A 20,007-nucleotide genomic window follows, 5' to 3' on the forward strand; every position below is an offset into this window, starting at 1 on the left:
ACGAGGGTACCAGCATGCACAAACAATCTACATAAGATGCATGCCTAGCAAAGTGTGTGGAGTTTATCATACGTAGTGATCATCACAATGTGGAATACGATTTGTAGATAATCTGCTCGACCTGTACTCTCACTATACGGATATTCGTCGGCATGGCCAATGCTACCATGGATTTACGAGAACTCCCCAAGGTGACAACACATAAGCAGGGTAAATTACATGCAACAATTTGTTCATGGAGTGACTATTTACGACATCCAATTCCGGAGTGATGTGACACTGCATTTGAGAATTACACACATCGATTTGTGCATCACTACCCGAAGGTTCAAAGACTTACATGCCCCAAGAGGGTCTTTACCCAGAGCGCATTATGTCCATGATAAAATATTTGAATCACTAGTTGTGATACATCTTACACATCACTTGCACTTATAGAAAATATAAACTAAATTATAACGAATATAACTGAATCTGAATCATAAAGAATATCAACTAAATTATGGTGGTTCTTGAATAGTAAGACACATGCCCAAGCCATAAAGATAGACGGCAAAAGGCCAACATAATAAAGAGAAGAGTGACAATGGTCAACTCAACAAAAGTGGCAATGGCCCATGTAATAACAAGAAGAGTGGCAAGGGCCAACTCAAATAAAGAAACGAGTGGCAGGGCCAACTCAATAAATTTGATAAGGCAAGGTAAGGCTTATATCCATGGCCTCACATAAATTGAGAGAAATCCATTATAATTGACATGATTTCATAATCCCAATAAGTCTAATAATTGTAATGATAATAACTGAATCAATTGATAGGATAATTCCTAGAAAAAATATAAACATGAAAGGCAAAGCAATTCACATCATTAAAGATATGAAAAGGTAGGATAATTCACATCGTAAAAGGCACGAAAGAGGTCATAATTGATGGTGAAACATATAATAGCACGCTAGATTCAAAGTAATATGTAAAAGGCCAGATAAAGTACATGTAAAGGCAATATCATATTCATGCACGCATAAAAGCAAGATGAATTTAATGGCTTAAATTAATGTAAGGTCAAAGGATAAAACCCTGACCTTTAGGTTGTTTGATTGCTTAGTACAAGGTTAAATGTTTGGTTACACACCTTAAGACCTGATTATGTCCTACTTCACACGATTAAGAATAAGTTAGATTCCATCGGTATGCTAGGGGTGATTGGTTCCGGGAAGAGATCTCGGTTAAGGTTAGACACGTCATATGACGTGGAAGCTGGATGTTCCTTAAAGTCCATGTCTAGGAACTTCCATGTGTTTCTCTTTACTGAGTTGACTCGGTTCAACCAGGTGAGTCACTCCACGTCTAACCGTGGAAAGAAGAAGGAAGAAGGTCTAGGAAAAGGGAGGAGTTCTGTCCTTACCGAGTTGTGGTCCGGAAATTCTCAACCGAAATTGTCTCAGGCTGAAGAACCGAGCGTGACTGCCTCCTTTCTTCCTCTTTCTTTTTCTTTTTTCCCCTTTTTTCTCTGTTTTGCCACTGGATGATCAGCTCTTTCTCTCTCTCTCTCTCGTTTTTCTTCTACTCCTTTCCAGCATTCGGATTGATTTTATAGGTTTGGAGAGAGGCTACCAGACTCCTCTCGCAGACTCTCGGTTTCCCTGCATACATGCTATGCAGGATGTTTGTTTATGCTGAAAAGAACAGACCGAACTTATGCTGCCTTGTTTATTGCGCAGCAAGGATCCAAACGGTATAACGGGTCACGGTCCCCTGTTCAATCCAATCTGCGACCATGGGACTGGGTCGAGGCCCAAGTTCTTGAGGTTTGGACGGCCCTAATTAAGGTTGAGATCGCGGTCCCATATGCCCTGTGTGCGGAAAGTTAGATCGCGCCAATTCTTGCATTTAATCGCAGAACGCCCAGGTCTGCGTTGCTTGGTGGGACCCACTGTAACACCCTGTACTTTCAGTACCGGGTGTCACCATGTAGATCCAAATTAGCTCATATATATGCATTGACCCACATAATTTGCCTTACATGTCACTATCCAACAACCCTCAATCTATTCATCTTAACCCTTAGATTTTAGACTATGACAACTCACAACATCATAATAAGATTGAGATCAATCTGTCCGTTTGACTATCACAAGTTGAACTGTATTTAAATAAATGAAAATCATATTTTTATAATCTTGAGCATGAAGACATCTCATCATACACCTATTTAGTACAGTCGATCCGTATGAAACTAATGTAGGGATCAGAATCACAAGGTCCACCATGCATCGATCTACAACGTTCCGTAGGAAGATCCATCCTATTCAACTCCCAAATTTCACCCAAACGATCATTAGGACCCTTAGAGTTATCGATAATGAAATACTAGGCAATCCAATCGTTGGATTGGTTTATAATGGTCCTAACTCCTAATGACCTACAGTGTGGCCCACATCATGAATTATATATATAGTGTGCAGACAATAATAATAATAATAAATACAAAAATGATATAAATACATGTATACACATAACAAAATAAATGAAATAAAATAAAATTATGAGTATTATATGGGCAATAACAAGTCTTAAAGAGGTAGACAACCCACAAGGCCACTTTAACTGTTGACGATTGATATGGGGTAAATCTAACCACCAAAATAATTATAATCATCCATTAAGGGTCAAGATCTGGTTGGCAATGCCCACCTGGGTCTCACCGTCAACCCAAAATGGGCCAGGGTCCCTATGAAGGGTTCCCGATACGGATGAACGGTATGGATTATAACGTTAACATTCCAGTGGGCCCCGACATGGCACATGCATAAAAAAAACACTTGTGTGCGAGGTGCACCACGTCCTCTCCTCGTTCGAACTAGTCTTGACCGACTCTTGCAAATATAAATATCTCCCGCCCTCTCTCTGTTTCAAACCGACATACTTCAAACCTATAAGTGGGCCACCACGGCCACTTTCTGGGCCATCCGGTCCGTTCAATTTCTCTGTGGGGCCCGGCTTAATAAAATGGTATAATCATTTGACCCCTTATAAATGGAGGAAAGAGATGGACTGCCACCATCCAATTCATGCCAAAAATGACCCGACGAGCGCCTGTGGGAGGAAGGAGAGAGAAGACCGCCCTTCCTCTCTGGGATGGGTAAAGCTCAGCTGTCCATGGTAGGGACGATCACGACCGTCCACCTCTCTCTCTCGTTTGGTTATAAAAAGGGCCCTGTAGTTCTTTCATATTATAGTTCGAGTGCAGGTCGGCAATCACCCACCTCAGGTGACTCTTCTTCTTCCCTCTCGTTAGGAGTTTTTAGTTAAGATAATTATAGTATTGTCTAGGCCAACATCATGCCAAGTAATGGCTGAGAGTCGGCCCAGCAATGGCAACGTTTGGAGGGTTGAAGCTAGGACCAAATGATGGCCATGCAAAGCTCTGTTTTGGAGCTCTCATTATAGTTTGGAAACAGACTCGGGGAAACAAGCTAAACAATGGCCATTTCAGACCACAGTCAGGCCCTAATTGAGGTCTGTTTTGAGCTCTCTGTAGAGCTTTGAAACAGCTCAGGGTGCAAGCCAAACACGGTAGCAGCAGGCTAGGAGAAAGACTCCATTTTAGTCCGGAACTTGAGCCAAGCAATGGTTGCACGGTGAACTGAGAACACCGTTGAAATGAGTCCCTATGTTCAGCCTGAAGCTAAGTCAATCAATGACTCTGTTTCGATCTGGGATCGGACCTAAGTACAGCGCATGTTTCAAGCCAGGAACTGGCCAAATAATGGCCATGTGTCGGGCCATAAACTGAATGGATCAGAAGCTCCGTTTGGAGTTTGGATTGGGCTGTCCATCAGGCCATGAATGGCTCTGTTTAGACCTTTCATCAGGCCCCATTTTGAGCTGAAAGCTGGCCAGGGAGATGGCCATGTTTCATGGCTTGCAGCAGGCCTATCTGAGGCTCTGTCTTGGGCCAAAATCATGCCATAAGACAGATCTTCCATAAAGCCATGTAATGGCTCCAATAGGAGTAGAAAATGGACCCTGTTTTAGGTATGATCTAGGCAAAACGATGGCCTTGAATCTAAGCTAAAACTAGCCGAGAAACAAGCCATTTGGAAGCTCTATTTGGAGCTGAAATCTGACCATCCACCAGGCCATGATCGGTCGAAGGTTGGGGGCCGGTTTTCCTCCCTCTTCCTGGCCTTGAACGTGTAAGCTATATGGGAGTAACTCTCAGCGTCTGAAGAGATCTTGGGCCTGCGCAAATTGCAGGTGGGCCCTACTAAACCGCAAATGGGCTTCACTGTGCCAGGCCATCATGGGCCATTTAAGCTGGACCGTCCATCAAAGAGGCTATATCCTAAAAAAGGCCCTGGGCTGGACGTCCAGATCTGGGCAGCTCCTTTTGTCTCCTTCCTTCTTTATTTTATATAATTATATGGGTATATATATATATACATACGTATAGGAATATATACCTGATAGAATATATAGATACATGGTGGGCCCCACATGGGACCCACATGTGAAGTGCATAAGTGGTGTGTGTGCACCAGAACGTGGAAACAGAGGGTACTGTATATGTACAGTTGAATGCTCCTCTGCCAATCAGTTCATGTAAACTGATTACAAAATTTTGAGATCTCCCCATGGCTGATGAATCTGGAAAATCTGAATGGTCCACTTGGAGCAGAATCTCATAAAACCCCCTGGTTCCCTTTTTTACCTTGAACCAAAACTTAGGTGGGCCATGATTAATACAAACAGTTTCTTCCCTTGAACTTCATTTATCTTTGCTATGGCCCATCAGAATCTTAGATCAGGATGAAAATTCACCCCTTAAGGTTTCTTGAAATTTTGCATCTTATGGACCGTTCAGATTCAACACACATGTCACATGAGTGAAGGAGCGCACGTGCCTTGATGCATTGGTGAACTTCCCTTTATATTCACACCATGTAGAGGGCATGGTGAGTTCAACACGTGGGAATCCATTTCTTTTTGTACATACTGGATGTAGACCGTCCAGGGTCTGGACGTGGGGTGCCTGGATGCACATCCACTCCGTCCACCGAGAGCTCGTGTATGCATGTAAACTGTATATTGCGAATATAAAATTCATGTTGTATACATAAATATACCACATGGTACATCCATGATGCCTTTAATGTATGCATGTAAGCCGTATGATGCAAATGTGATATACATGATGTATACATGGATACACTATGTGACATATGTGTAATAAAGATAAAGTGCTAGCACACCCATGTGGTGGTGGGCCACGTATGGCGTTCCCACCATGACATAAAGGCTTATCTGTAAGTCTTAGGTAGCTATATATTGTGCCCACTTATTGGAACAAGTATTGTCGGGCCTGTACTTCTCTCAATAAGCACCAAACCATCATGATTTGGGCCATTCGACTAACCCTAACGTCCTAGAATCTTAAAACTTGTCAGCTAATGTAAGGAATTTCTCTAGGAATCTGTTTAAGTGACACAGGGACGCTAGCTTCTCGAGAAGGCTCACACCAAAGGACACCCTGCAACATATCGGGTGATGATTCTTCCCCTTGAGCTTTCCATCTTCTCATTAGCTTAAGTTATAGTTTTTATTTAAATTTATAATTGATATCTCCCTTTATAATCACATGTGTTAACTGGTGGAAATTGAATTGCTGTATTACATGCTTTATGATTATCCTGTATAATTGCTCATGCTTGTGGATATCTTGTTTTGGATTGCTTATGGAACTTAAACTGGTACATTAATGGAAAATTTTCACATATGAATGTACACCCATACTCGGGATGTAACTTGACTAGTTGTGATCGTAATGGACCTTCGACTTGGTGGTTATTAAGTGGTGGTCTGGATGGATCTTTGATGTGGGCCTACCATCCCGGGTTGTTGTGTCCAATGGGTTCCAAGGATGGTCTTTTATCGCATAGTTTTGATACTCGCCCTATGTGGCCTACTTTGATATCGCCCTATGTGGCTTTGTTCTAATATTTTCCCTATATGGGTCTGATGTTTTACACTATTCAACCATATGATGGTAAGCCCCATATATTGTAATATGATTGGCCATTAGTCGATGGGGTTCCATTAAACATCCTAAGGTGGTAGCCTCATGGGCCGGGGATGGTAGTCATGGGATACTATGCCCTAGCTGTCGGCTTACGCTGGGCCATGTGCTCCCTATAGTGATCGTGAGCTTACTTAAATTGGCTGGTTGCAAATGGACTAATAATGGGTTGACAAGTCATGCATACATGGCATATTTCGATGACTTGGATCACTCTACCCTGCGATTACGCTGAATGTTGCGCTTATGACCAGTCATTCGATGATGATATTGACTCAGATTATCATGCCCTGCGATTATGCTAAATGTTACGCTGATGACCAATCTTATCCCTGGGTGACGACCCCAATGTCCGTCCGGATGTTTTTCCCGGGACATTGCCCGTCCGGATGTTTTACCCGGGGCACAGACCGTATGGATGTTTTACCCGGGTCGATCATTACATTCACGCATCCATGCATCTAACAAGACTGCATTTACTCTGTTTTGGTTGTCTGTATGTTTTATACTATTTCTTACCTAATGCGGCGGTGTGTAATCTTGAGGGAAATTCATACTGAGTTGGCCACTCATCCATCAAATATAAAACCATATAGGTAGTACAGGTGGCTTAAGTGATATGCATGTTAGAACTTGATAAGGAGCAGGGTACAATCACCAGGAATGCTTGACTATATACTTGGAGGAGGTATGTGATCTTGTGGCTTATATTTATATGCTTTCTATTATTTCTCATGTATTAGATCATGTAATTCTTGTATTTATTAATTTTGAATACATTGGTTTGTATAAGTCATTATGGGCATATTTGAATGATAATGAAATTTTTATTTATGTTGATTTGTCCACACTACACTCATTTGCTTACTCTAATAAAAAAAAATATTATATCTGACCATCCTTTAAAGTTAACACTCAGGTTTTTGGGACACGAATCATATACTCAGGTCCTAAAAACACGGGGCATTACACCCACGCTCCTTGGTTTCTGTTAGATCCGAACCCTCCACTGCGTTCTCTAAAGAATTCTGATCAAGAGGAAGATGATCTTGATCCAAGTTTGGTCAACGGATTTTTTGTCGGTTTTGGTTGGAGATCTCTTCCGTTTCGAATGAATGGTCCCGATCAACCATTCAGATTAGTATTGATGGCCCATTACTCATTCAATGGAACGGATGACGTTTCAAAACCGTTCGGGCTGGATTTCAGGAGAAGTGAGATTTGTTGGGTCAAACATTGTTTAACCCGATCGCTAGTTCGGTGCGCATCCAGTAAGCACCTGATGTGTACATGCACAATGCAAGGTGGGGTCCTTGAAAAGGCCAAGCTATATGTCCTAGAGGGGGGGTGAATAGGACAATGCCAAATAAAAACTTATAACAGCGGAATAATAAAGAAAATGATAGCCAAATTAAATAACAATGCAGGAAAGTAAAACAACCTCAAAATTCAGATCTTTATTTCTAGAAAGGTCTCAAGTCTCAAATCGAAGAGGTCAAATGAAATAACTTGTAATTAAAAATGTATTGTTCTAGGAACAGCTAGAACAACTTTCAAATGAAATTGAAAATCAAGCTTATAAAGGAATAGCAGAAAGTAAATTCTAAGAGCTTGAAATAATTACAACATTCACCACCATACATACATCCCACAAAAAGAATAAAAATTAGAAGAGTAAAACAATCAATCACAATATATGAATTCTTGTTCACTAAAGATAGGGCCTTACAATTGTGTCTTTGTATGTGGGAGTTTTCTGGCTTTCCTCGGATAACCAATATAACAAGATTTTTCAAATCTTGAAAGAAACCGGAATTTACAATATGTAAAATACGTGATTTAGAACCAAATCAAAGTAGATGATTGAATGTCCAAGTTCAATGGCCAGTACTCAATTTAAACTAAATGAGGCTTGCCTTAATTGATTTTGATTCCAAAGAAAGGGCTTTTCAAATCAAATTGGAATAACAAAGCTAAGGAAAGAAAATATTAAATAAGCACACTTCGCTTAAATAGGTCGATGAAGATTGGCTTGAATACTCTAATTATTTGAATTTCGTGCTCTATTTATAGGTGAGAAGATCGGGTCTTCGATCGCTCTTCGACTAGTCGAAGCCATAACATATATTTGAAAGATCCGGTAAACCTTCGCTGTACTTCGAGTCGTAGATTCTACGATTGGTCGAAGATGCAGTCTCGTACGAATTTCTGGACTAGTCGAAGGCTAACGATTTTATCCATGTAACAAACTTACGATGTCGAGGATTTTCTTAGATCGAAGCAATAGGACTAGTCGAATTCACATGTAAAATAACATTCGACTTATGTATCCGAAATGACCTACTTCTAAGGTCATCCTATGGACAAACAAACCTCAATCATGAAGTATGGACATTGAAACAAGAGACCATGAAGAATGAGCCTTGAAGTCTTGATGTAGACTAAACCTTGAAGTAGCTCAATCTTGAAAGTGGCTTGAGTTTCAGCTTGAGTCTTTCAACTTGTACTTTCTTTTCGGCTTGAGTCTTGTTTTGTGAGCAGCTCTTGCATTCAAGATCTTGAGCTTTGTACTTGAGAGCTTTGCTTGATGTGAGCTTAGCATGCAAGGTGGGGTCCATCGCGATGTTTCTTGGGAATTCACTCCATCCATTTGCTTTTCCACCTATTTTAAGGGCTAAGCCCCCAATTTGAGGCAAATCCAATGGTTAGGCGGCCCATGTTTGACTGAATATCTGTTTTAACCACCAATCGCGCTGATCCAACAACTGATCTTGGTTATGTACGGTTCATTTGTAGTGTTTAGGCTGGATATCAAGTCTCATGCTAAGAGGATCGTGGGAACCATGTGATCTCACGTCCATGGGTTTAGTTCAGCGACATTTTCGTAAATATTGTTAGGTTCTATGGGGTTGTATGCACCTTTTTAGTCATTCTTACAAGCAGACATGCATCCAGATTATTTCGGATAGAGGGTTAGTATCGTACACACGTATATAGATATCACGTTGAATTTTATGGTAATGCTTGAGGACTTTGGATTCTAGAGTATCGAAAAGTTTAGGACGTTACAGATGGAGTTCTTGAGCATCTCATTACAGATTTCAATTTGGAAAATAAGTCACTCTCAGCTAAATTTCTCAACTCTTTAGACGATTGCTTGACACACTTTTCAGATTCAAACGAACCTATAATTAAAGAATAGTGGATGCCTCGCAAGAGAATATCTCGGTAGTTGTTACTAACCAAGAGAACCCTTATGCTAAAGCCTCTCCGTCCCAACATCCTGAACATTTATCATTAAAGGAGGAGGAGCTAAAAATTGAACCAAAATCTGAAACTTCAGAATGTGTCAAGACTATATCACTTTCTGAGAATTTTTCTGAATTTTATCTACTTATAGTCTCTGATTCACCATGGAGTACTAACATTGACACTTTTTCTGTCACAGGTGAATCATATATCCTTTAGATACCTCAAACGATTCAACGACAATTTTTGATGAGGTACATAAATTTCTCTGGAAAGTCATGCTCCAGGGCATCCAAGCCTATTGCAAAACGGGCTTTTGGATAATTTTGTTGAGAAACCTACTGAGAAATTTATCAAGATATTGGCCGGAAGAGGAACCTTGCGGTATGAATGAGTAGCTTTTCCCTTATTTTCATAGGACTAGGGTAGTTTGTTTTATACCGTTAAGATAGTTTGCTTTCCAATGTGCTGGGATAGTTTACTCTTGTGCTGACCCACTTTCACGCTAAGATCTCTTTGGAAAAAGCCATTCAATTTCCTTCATCATGTACTATCTTTCCCTCACTTCTTCTTTACTTTTGTTGTCACATGTGCATTGTATGCTCATATCTTTTACATAGAGGACAATGTAGATTTTAGGTTAAGGAGGAGAGATTAGGTTATCTAATAAGTATTTTCTCAGTCTTGAGTAAAAATTGTGAAAATTTTTAAAATTTTTTCTGAAAATTCTTGTGAGTTCGAGTGATTTTGAAGGACTCTTGGATTCAGCTACCTGTTAGATTTCACAATTAAGTTCAAATTATTAATTCATGATTCAAAGTTTTAAACATTAATTGAGTCATGATTTCACATGTCACATCTCGCTTACACATTAAGGTTTTAATTTGATATTGAATTGTTAACTTGGTGATCACTAAGCATGGAAGAAACCAACCTGGGGAATTTGTCCATCATGCTCAATAAGAAGAATTGAAAAAAAAATACTTAGCTAAAAAATAGTTGTCGTCGAAAATGGCTACCTATTAAAGATCTTTAAAAAGATTAATAAAGCATGAAAGCTATCAATGGAAAAATCAAAAGCTGGAAGAATGAAAAGTTGAATTATAAGGCAAGTTTTGTTTTAGGTTATAGTTATCCTAAATGCTCTTCTGATTATCAATGTTATCATGAAAATTGACGATTGGATCTTTAATTGTGATAAGCCTCGGTTACACTATACACCCATAGAACTCAATGTTTTGAATTGTTCTAATCGAAGGATTACTACTTTGAACTTGGCTATGAAGTTTACTGTGCACTTGAGTCTGGGAGAAAGTAATGCTAATATTGATGTATCTTAGAATTCTCGTACCTAGATTGTTTTTCAAAAATCACTCGAGTTTATAGAATTATCCTGTGATTCTCAACTTATTTTTTGCATACTTTGTTCGGGACTAGTAAAATGCTGGTTGGAGATTGTGTTGAGGGTCAAATATTACGTATTAAACCCCAGTTGTTACTTGATTTTATGAACATGATATGGTTTAACGACCTATTTTAATCATGTTTGTATTGTAAGGTGAATTTAGGAGCTTGGATTGAAAATGGGTACTAAAAGCATGGATTTAATACTCAAAAATCATCAAGGCAAGGGATGGACCCAAGGGGACTGAGATTGAAGAATTTACATGCTAAAGATCTGAGAAAATCAAGTAATCAACAATGAAGAGGCCTGAAAATCGTCCTGAACGCAAGATCACAGGGTTCCCACCATCCGTTTGGCTCGAAACTTTATATCTGGCCTGAGGACACTAAATTAACCGTACACATCAAATTTTAACTATTGGATCTTTGTGTAAGTGGCCCAATGGATAGATCAAATACTAAATCCCTGATCTAGGGCCCACCTGATATCTTGATATGCGCCAATTTTGGTTTCAACCCCTCAAATTAAATGGAGAAACGAATGAACAGAGTAGATCTCTCGAGAAGTCACCCTAGGTGGACCCCACATCAAAGGAGGTGTGCACGCAAAAAGGTGCACCTACACTATACCGAGCCAAGGCAAACAGTCAAAATTTGTTTGACCGCAAGAAACCAAGAAAAGAAAGGAATCTTCCTTCCTGTTCTCCCGCCATTGCAAAAGCCCGAACAGAGCTCCACAGACGGACTTTAGTGGGCCACCATATCGATCCGGAAGAGTAATCCGGACCGTCTATTCGAGCTAGGAGGGGAATCCAACCGCAAACTATGTGATCTGGGCCCGAGACTCGTCAGAAACCGTTCTCTTGCTCACTGAATGATGGAATCATCACCGCACGATTAATCAAGTGGGCCGCACCAAAAGACAGAAAAAACCATCCATCCAACAGAAATTCCACCATGAAGCTGATGGACAGTGTGGATTTCTCAATCGACACTGATCATGGGCCCCATAGTTAATGTAAAAAAACTGTCTTTCACATGTAATATGCAGACGTGCGTCTGGAGGGAACCCGGACGATCCGGGCTATTCTGCAATCGTGGTCAGGATCGGACCAACGATCCTAGCCGTTCAAACCTCTCACAAGGGACGTCCAATCAAGTCCAAGAAGGCTAATCGGAACAGATCCCACAACAGGGCTGTTTTGGTGTTGAATCTGGTTGCGCCAGATGGTTTTGCTGTGTGGGAGCTGCATAAAAGCCTCACCGCTTCTTGCTGCGTAAGATTATGCATGTGTTCTCCACTCCAGCCGACCTTCTTTGCCTATAAAAGAAAGAGATAGAGAACGTGGAGGGGCGTCTAATCTTGGACGTGGGATCCGAGCAGACGGGCAACCGTGGAGGCATCCACATGTGGAGGAAGAGACGTGGGAGAGAGAGAGAGAGAGAGAGAGAGAGAGAGAGAGAGAGAGAGAGAGAGACAGCGTGGACGTCCAGCCATCGGCTAGGGTGTTTTCTTTCTTTTCGTTCATTATTTCCTATGTTATTCTTTAGAGATTTTAGTTTGATCATGTTTAGGATTGGCTAAACCTCTTAGATAGGGATAAGAGGTGAACCTTGTAGTGTGATGGGATATTTTTTATGCCTTTGATTCATGTTTATTGAACTATCTTTGGTTTTGGTTTGATTATGAGGAATATTTCTAGTTTTTAATGGTTTATTGTGACTTAAATTACAATGGATCTGCAATAGCTTTGGGTATGTTCTTTACATTACAGAGATTGTGAGCGTAGGAGCCCTGTTGTTTACAATCATCTCATGGGCATGGTTGGATGATGGAACCCTTCCTAACATTTATAATTCTCTCAGATTGGTTGTGGATTGGTTAAATTCTGTTATTTGCTTTGTCTCATGGGTATGGTTTTGTAATGGAATCAAGTCTAATTCACATCATTCTCATCTCTTGAAAACTAGATCAAAGGAAGTTCAAATTTGATTTTTAATGTTATATCCTCCAATTGGATGAAGATAAGACTCTAAATCCAGTTGTGTTCATGAATCAAGCATAGATCTCCCTGATCTTTACAAGTGGATCCTTGGCACCCTAGTTTTTCACCTTTGAATTTTATAGTTTTAGTTAAATAATTTACCATTATTCCCTTAATTTTTCCTGATTTAGATTACATATTCGCCTAGTTCTAGTTCAAGTTACTTTCAGATTACATACAAGGTTCAGTCTCTGTGGATTCGACCTTGGTCTTACCGAGATTATTAATACATCACAACCCTATACTTGGGGTGTGAACAGTTGTGCCTAGCCTTGCCAATGTGTCCACTTTGGAGTTCTTTAACCTGGGCATTAGGCTGATATTGCACTTCGAGAACTTGTTGATCAACTCTCGGGCTTTCTTTTAGTAGGCCTGTATCCGTTCTTTTTTGGCCTAGTATTCATTGGTTATCTAATTGACGACAAGCTTTGTGTCATTGTGGACCTCTAGATGTTGGGATCTCATGGCCGTTGCCAGTATGAGCCCAGCTAATGGTTCTTCATATTCAACCGCATTGTTTGATGTTTGGAATCTGAATCTTAAGGCATACTATGTGCAAGTCTGATCAGGAGCTTCGAGGACTATTCTGACCCTGCTGCCTTTAGAATTGGATGAACTGTCAACATACAGTGTCCACATCTGCCGATCTGGATTGGCTGTTCGGCATTCGGGCTACTCTATCTGAATGTCAGAGCTAGTTCCCAGGTCTTCCTTGGGTATGAGTTCGACGATGAAGTCGGCCACTGCTTGACCCTTGATGATTGTTCGAGGTTGATATCTGATGTCGAACTTGCTAAGCTCGATTGCCCATTTCGTAAGTCTCCCTAATACCTCGAGTTTCTGAAGTACCAGGCAGAGGGGTTGGTTGGTTAGGACGACAATAGTATGGCCCTGAAAGTAGGGCCATAGGTGGCATGATGAGACGATAAGGGCTAAGGCTAGGTTTTCAATATTTGGGTACCTGGTCTTGGCGGGGACTAGGACTTTGCTAATGTAGTATACCAGTAGTTGTTTCCCTCCTTATTCTCGAATGAGGGCCGAGCTAATTGTTACTGCCAGGTATAGTAGCAACGGTTCTCCTAACTTAGGCTTTGAGAGCAACAACAGTGATCTCAAGTACTTCTTGAGTTGTTGAAAGGCGAGTTCACACTTCTCTATCTATTCTATCTTTTTCTTTCCTTTTAATTGCTTGAAAAAGGGGAGACATTTGTCGGTGGCTTGAGATACAAAACAGTTGAGAGTGACTATTTTTCCTATAAGGCATTGAACTTCTTTTATCGTTCTTGGTGAGCTCATGTTGAGTAGAGCTTGAATTATATCAAGGTTCACCTCTATCTCTCTTTGACTGACCAAGAATCTAATGAATTTTCCCGAACTAACACCAAAGTTGTATTTGCTTGGATTTAACTTCATCTGATATTTTCGTAGGATCGTGAACATTTCTTCAAGATTAGAGATGTGGTATGTCGCCTTGATGTTCTTGACAAGCATGTCATCGACATAGACTTTCATAGAATGTTCGATCTATCGGGCAAACATTCTGTTAACGAGTCATTGGTATGTGGCCCCAGTGCTCTTCAGTTCGAAAGGCATGACCTTGTACTAGTAGAGTCCTTTATCTATGATAAAGGTCATCTTTTTCTTATCGTATGGGTGCATAGCAATTTGATTGTAGTCCAAGTAGGCCGTCCTATCAATGAGTTGGTTGATCCTGGGAAGAGAAAAGTTGTCTTTAGGACAGGCTTTGTTCAGGTTGGTGTAGTTAACACAGAGCCGCCACTTCCCTTTGGACTTTTTAACCAAAACAACATTGGCTATCCACTCCGGATAGTAAATTTCTTCAATAAAATTGGCTTTGAGGAGTTTTTCGACTTCTTTCCCTATTACGGTGAATCATTCAGGCTCGAATGTTCTCCACTTTTGTCTGATTGGTCGGTAGTCAAGGTTAACGTTCAATTTTTGGACCATAACTTTAGGTTGATGTCGGCCATGTCCTGATGAGACCATGCGAATATGTTGGCATATCGTCGGAGGAGGCTCATCACCTCGTCTCGTAACGGCGGTGTTAGGGACGACCCGATCTGCACTATTCGGGTCGGGTCGAATCGGAGTCATCGAGCGGGACGAGTAAAAGGTCTTTCATTAGGCACCCTCTTTCAATCAGCTCTTCTCGGGGGTTGAAGGAGGTGATGGCCATTGCTTGGTGTTGTGTCCTTAATGCCATAGAATAACATTGCCGAGCTTCTTGTTGATCTCTCATGACTAGTCTGGTGTTGTGCTTAGTAGGGAACTTCAACGCGAGATGATATGTCGGCACAACAGCTCGAAGAGCGTTGAGTGACGACCGTCCAAGAATGACATTGTAGACAAAAGGACAATTTACCACTAATAAATCGATTATGGTCGTCGTTTGGTTTTGTCCTTCTCCAGCGGTAACCGAGAGTTGAATTGATCCTTCCAAGGTAACTTTATCTCCCGCAAATCCGAGCAAGGGAGTTTTGATGACTTGGAGTCGAGGCCTTCTGACCCCCATTTTGTCGAACGCTTTGACGAAGAGGATGTCGATTAAGCTGCCGGTGTCTACCAAGATCCAAAACACTTTCCAATTGGTTATCGTCATAATCACTACAAGTGCATCGTCATGGGATGGTGAATGCCTCAGGCGTCCTCTTCAATGAATGTTAGATCGCAAGGCGTCACCTTCTGCTCTTTTGGGGATCTGCTAGTGACATGGATCTGATGCTCTGAGCTCGATTGGAGTCTCCTCCCCTAGCTGGTCTACCAAAGATAGTTTAGATTTCCCCCGGTGGGTTCGTTGTTGATAGGTTGCTCACTCTTTAATTCCGCTCACTCTAACCTCTTATTGATGTATTCAAGCAGGTGCCCATTGCGGATAAGGGCTTTAATCTTCTCTTTTAGCTCGAAGAAATCACTGGTCGAGTGGCCATGGTTGTGGTGGAAGTGACAATACTTCTACTTGCTTGTCGATGTTGAATTTCATCTTGTTCAGCCATTTGAGAATCTGCTTATCTCGGACTTCCATAAGGACCTGCTGGGGGGTTGTGTTGAGGGGGGTGTATGAGCTGAACCTGTTGTCAGGTCGTCTACTCAAGCGTTGGTTCCTGGGTGACTCATCATATTTCCTTCTCTTGCTACCATTAGTTAAGGTAGGTTCCTCCTTAGGTCATCTCTCTTTGGCCAAGCTTCCCTTATTCCAAGTAGCTTTTCGTAAGCTAAAAAGTTCTTCGGCGTTAGAGTATTTATGGGTCATATTAAAGATTGTCGGGGGGGGGGGGGTCAGAGCGATTTCTTCTGAATGCTCTTTTACTTGCATTGTTTTTAGGTTGAAACGCTTGATGTAGTCTTTCAACAGCTTGCCTTCTCTCTGGACGATGTTGAAGAGATGGGAAGCCGGTTTGAGGCTCTCTTTCCCCCATTGAAGTGGGTGACAAACACTTTACTGAGCTGTGTGAAAGAGTTGATCGACTGCGGCTTCAGTTGCTGGAACCACTTTCGAGCCGCACCAGCTAGGGTTAAGGAGAATGAGCGGTACATGACTGTGGTTGACGCGCCATAGAGTTCCATCCAAGCCCTAAAGGATTCCAGGTGCTTGGCCGGGTTAGTGGTCCCGGAGTATGGGGCGATCTGGGGCATCAGGAATCTCGATGGAAGTTGAACATGCATGATGTCGGTAGTAAACGGTTGCTCGGTTTCTTCTAGTATCGCCTCCACAAAAGTCGGAGTGTTCATCCGGTAAGCCTACAGTATATCGTCGATTTAATCCCGGATGTCGTTGATCTTGGCTTCCCAAGGGTCACCGCTGTTGGCCATTACCAGGTTCACCACCTCGGGGGCCTTGTAGCACTTCTTTCTCTCCAACTCATGACATAAGTCGGAGGCAGCCAGCGCGGCGGTACCAGAGACATGAGAAAGCAGTGGCCTTGATGTTCTGACTTGCCTGCTTCTTCGGGAACCGGTGGGCACCTTGGATGGCTCAGGGCCTCTGGAACCATCGGTCCTGCCATTTGCCTAGCTCCCTGGGCGAGACGGTGCTGTAATTCTTCAACATTTGTTTCATGGAATTCATATTGTTATTCAACATTTCAACTTGTTGCTCGAGGGATATAAATTGTCCTCCTCGATTTCGGGATCGTTGCATCAGCCCCACAGGCACAGAATTAGCCTAGAGTTGGGAAGAAGAATCCCGATGGCTGACAGACTGTTCTAGCGATGCAAGGTCAGGTGCAATAGAGGAGGCCGATGCTTTCTTTTTCCCTTTCACCATCGTTGAGTTTTAGTCAAAGAACGGCTTTGAAGTCGTTCCCACAAACGGAGCTGAACTGTTGATAAAAAATCTAGTTAACCTTCCTTGGACTTTCATGTACCTGCACAAGGGACGGACAAAGGAGACCTTGGCTAGTGCAGGGGACCCTCCGATGCCTAAGTCAGGTAAGGAATCTGGTCTAGTCAAGTAAGGGGCTTTAGGTTAGAGATTATGTGTACCTTTCACCATTAGGGGGTGCTCCTATTTATAGTCAATGAGAAGCGGTGACGTAGAAGAGATCTCCCTATCTATTAGGCATGTATTGTAGAGGGATTTCGATCTTGAACGTATGAGTAAATTTTTCGAGATCCTTGGCGAAGATCTCGGGATCTCGAGCGTTGTCTCGAATATCCTCTGAGATCTTTGAAGAAGACCTTGGGCGGACCTCTCTTTGTTGAGGGTCAAATATTGCATATTAGACCCTAGTTATTACCTGATTTTATGAATATAATAATGCTTAACGCTCTAATTTGATCATGTTTGTGTTACAAGGTAAATTTAAGAGCTTGGATTGAAAAGGGTGCTAAAAGCATGAATTTAATATTCGAGAATCACCAAAGCAAGGGACGGATGTTATGAGATCGAGATCGAAGAATTCACACACCAAAGACCCGAGAAAATCAAGTAATTGAAGATAAAGAAGCCTAAAAATTGTCCTGAATGCAAAATCACAGGGTTCCCACCATCCGTTTGACATGAAACTTTATATCCGGCTTGAGGATCATAAAGTAACCGTACACGTAAAATTTCAGCCATTGGATTTTTATGGAAGTGGTCCAACGGAAAGATCAGCTACAAAATCACTGATTTGGGGTCCACCTGATCTCTAGATATGCTTCAATTTTGGTCTCAACCCCTTAAATCAGATGAGAAACCGAATAGACGGTGTGGATTTTCTAGAAAACATCACGGTGGACCCCACTTACAGTGCATGTACCCCACTCACGGTTACCTACTGTACACCGAACCAACTAATAACGATCAACGTGCGCTGACCTGCAGAATCCAAATCGGATTCGAAAATCTGATTAGTTTTCACATCATTTTGACAAAATGGCTATAATAAGCTCATTAAAGCATATACTTTAGTTTTTTTTTTTTTTTTTTAAAGAGGAAATAGGCTTAATCTCCAGTGGGCTAAAAATCTAAAAATAAAAAATAAGTAATGGACTAACATTTTTTTAATAACCTGTTTAGATGAACAAGCTTTGGATGGTTTGGATCGTTATATTGGTGTGATTTTAGTGATCATGTACTTGATAATTGAATTATTTTAGAGTGTTATTAACTTGTCACGTGTATAATGAACATATGCATAGAGACATCTTTGTTTATATATGTCGGTCTCTCCATGTGAGCCTTGGAAAGCATTTCACGTCTTTACTTCCAAATTTACCATTTAATAGGGGATTTGATTTATAGGCTTATTTACTCACAATTTATTTTATTTTTATGCATTTACTTCCATCCAAATACACTTCAATGGCCATTTATCACTATTTAATCTCAATTCCTTTCATACACCTGTATTTACTTATATTCAAATGACCCAGGTGTATTTATATGCATTTAGAATCCATAAAACATTTTGTAACATGGATTGAGAGGTATTTGGAGTCCAAGGTACTTGTAATACACAACTTTAGTGGATATCAAACTCCCTCTCTCTCTCTCTCTCTCTCTCTCTCTCTCTCTCTCTCTCTCTTCTATGATTCAGATTAATTTTCTTTAGGGCTTGTTTGGTTCGTGGGATTAAATGGTATGGAATTGTATTAGATTAGATTAACGCTGTTATTGGATAATGATTACATGTTTGGAAATACCATGGTATTTGGGCCTTCCAATCCCCATGTTTGGTATAAAATTTTTGTCATGGGAATAACAAAGCAAAATCGGACAATGGAATTGTTATCAGCAAACCAAATTCACAATGGATACCAGCCACCGGTACATGTATATAACTAGAATGTCACATGTAAAGGGCATATATGGATGAATGGCATGGATAAAACATGTGCATCAATGTGGGGCCCACATGTGTAGTGGATTTCAAAATTCACAGAAATCCAGCATAGACCAAATACAATTCCATCACACCTAATCATATCTCATCCTGTCATCCCCAAATGCAATTCCACCCTACGCCAAATGTCCCCTTAGCTGATTTTCAAGGACGAGAAAGTTTTGTGTGTAACAAAGTTGCTACTACACCTTGATCCAGAGCTCAAGTGGTAGATTGGGTGAAAGATACTTCATTTCAACATTGAGGTCTTGGTATCAATCCCCGGTGGGGGTGGCTAACATTAAAGTGTGAACTTACAGTGGGGTGTACTAACAAGCTAACAAATAAAAATAAATAAATAAATAAAAAAAAAACAAAGGCACTACTAAGTTGCTAATTTATTGTATATGTGGCACACTAATAACATCCCAAAGCAATCAAATTATGGCTACAGCATTAAAATTACATTAATACAACGATTCAAATTATCCAACTATTAGCCAAGTAAATTGACAGTTAAAAATGTTGTGGAGTGGCTCGTCTATGATTCTATACTAATGGCTTAACTGAAGCTTAAAATTTTGTCAATTATTCTATCAAATATTACACATGTATACTGGTTTGAAATGTTAAAGTTGATTAAGTAATCATAATCAAATTACTTTATATATTCTATAGAATTGTGATATATTTCTATTTTGGATTCAAGCATATTCTAATTAAAGTAACCAACCCAACTACTAACTACCCTAAATCACCATGATTTGCGAGCCTGAATGTCAAAATAAATTATATCCATACCATCTATCAACATCACTGTCACCTAATGATAAAAGTGTTTATATTACAATCCATTTCTAGGATACCTATATAGAAAGATTAAACCTTCCATGTGTTATCTATGG

Source organism: Magnolia sinica, chromosome 7, assembly GCF_029962835.1.
Source record: "Magnolia sinica isolate HGM2019 chromosome 7, MsV1, whole genome shotgun sequence".
Taxonomy (NCBI): domain Eukaryota; kingdom Viridiplantae; phylum Streptophyta; class Magnoliopsida; order Magnoliales; family Magnoliaceae; genus Magnolia; species Magnolia sinica.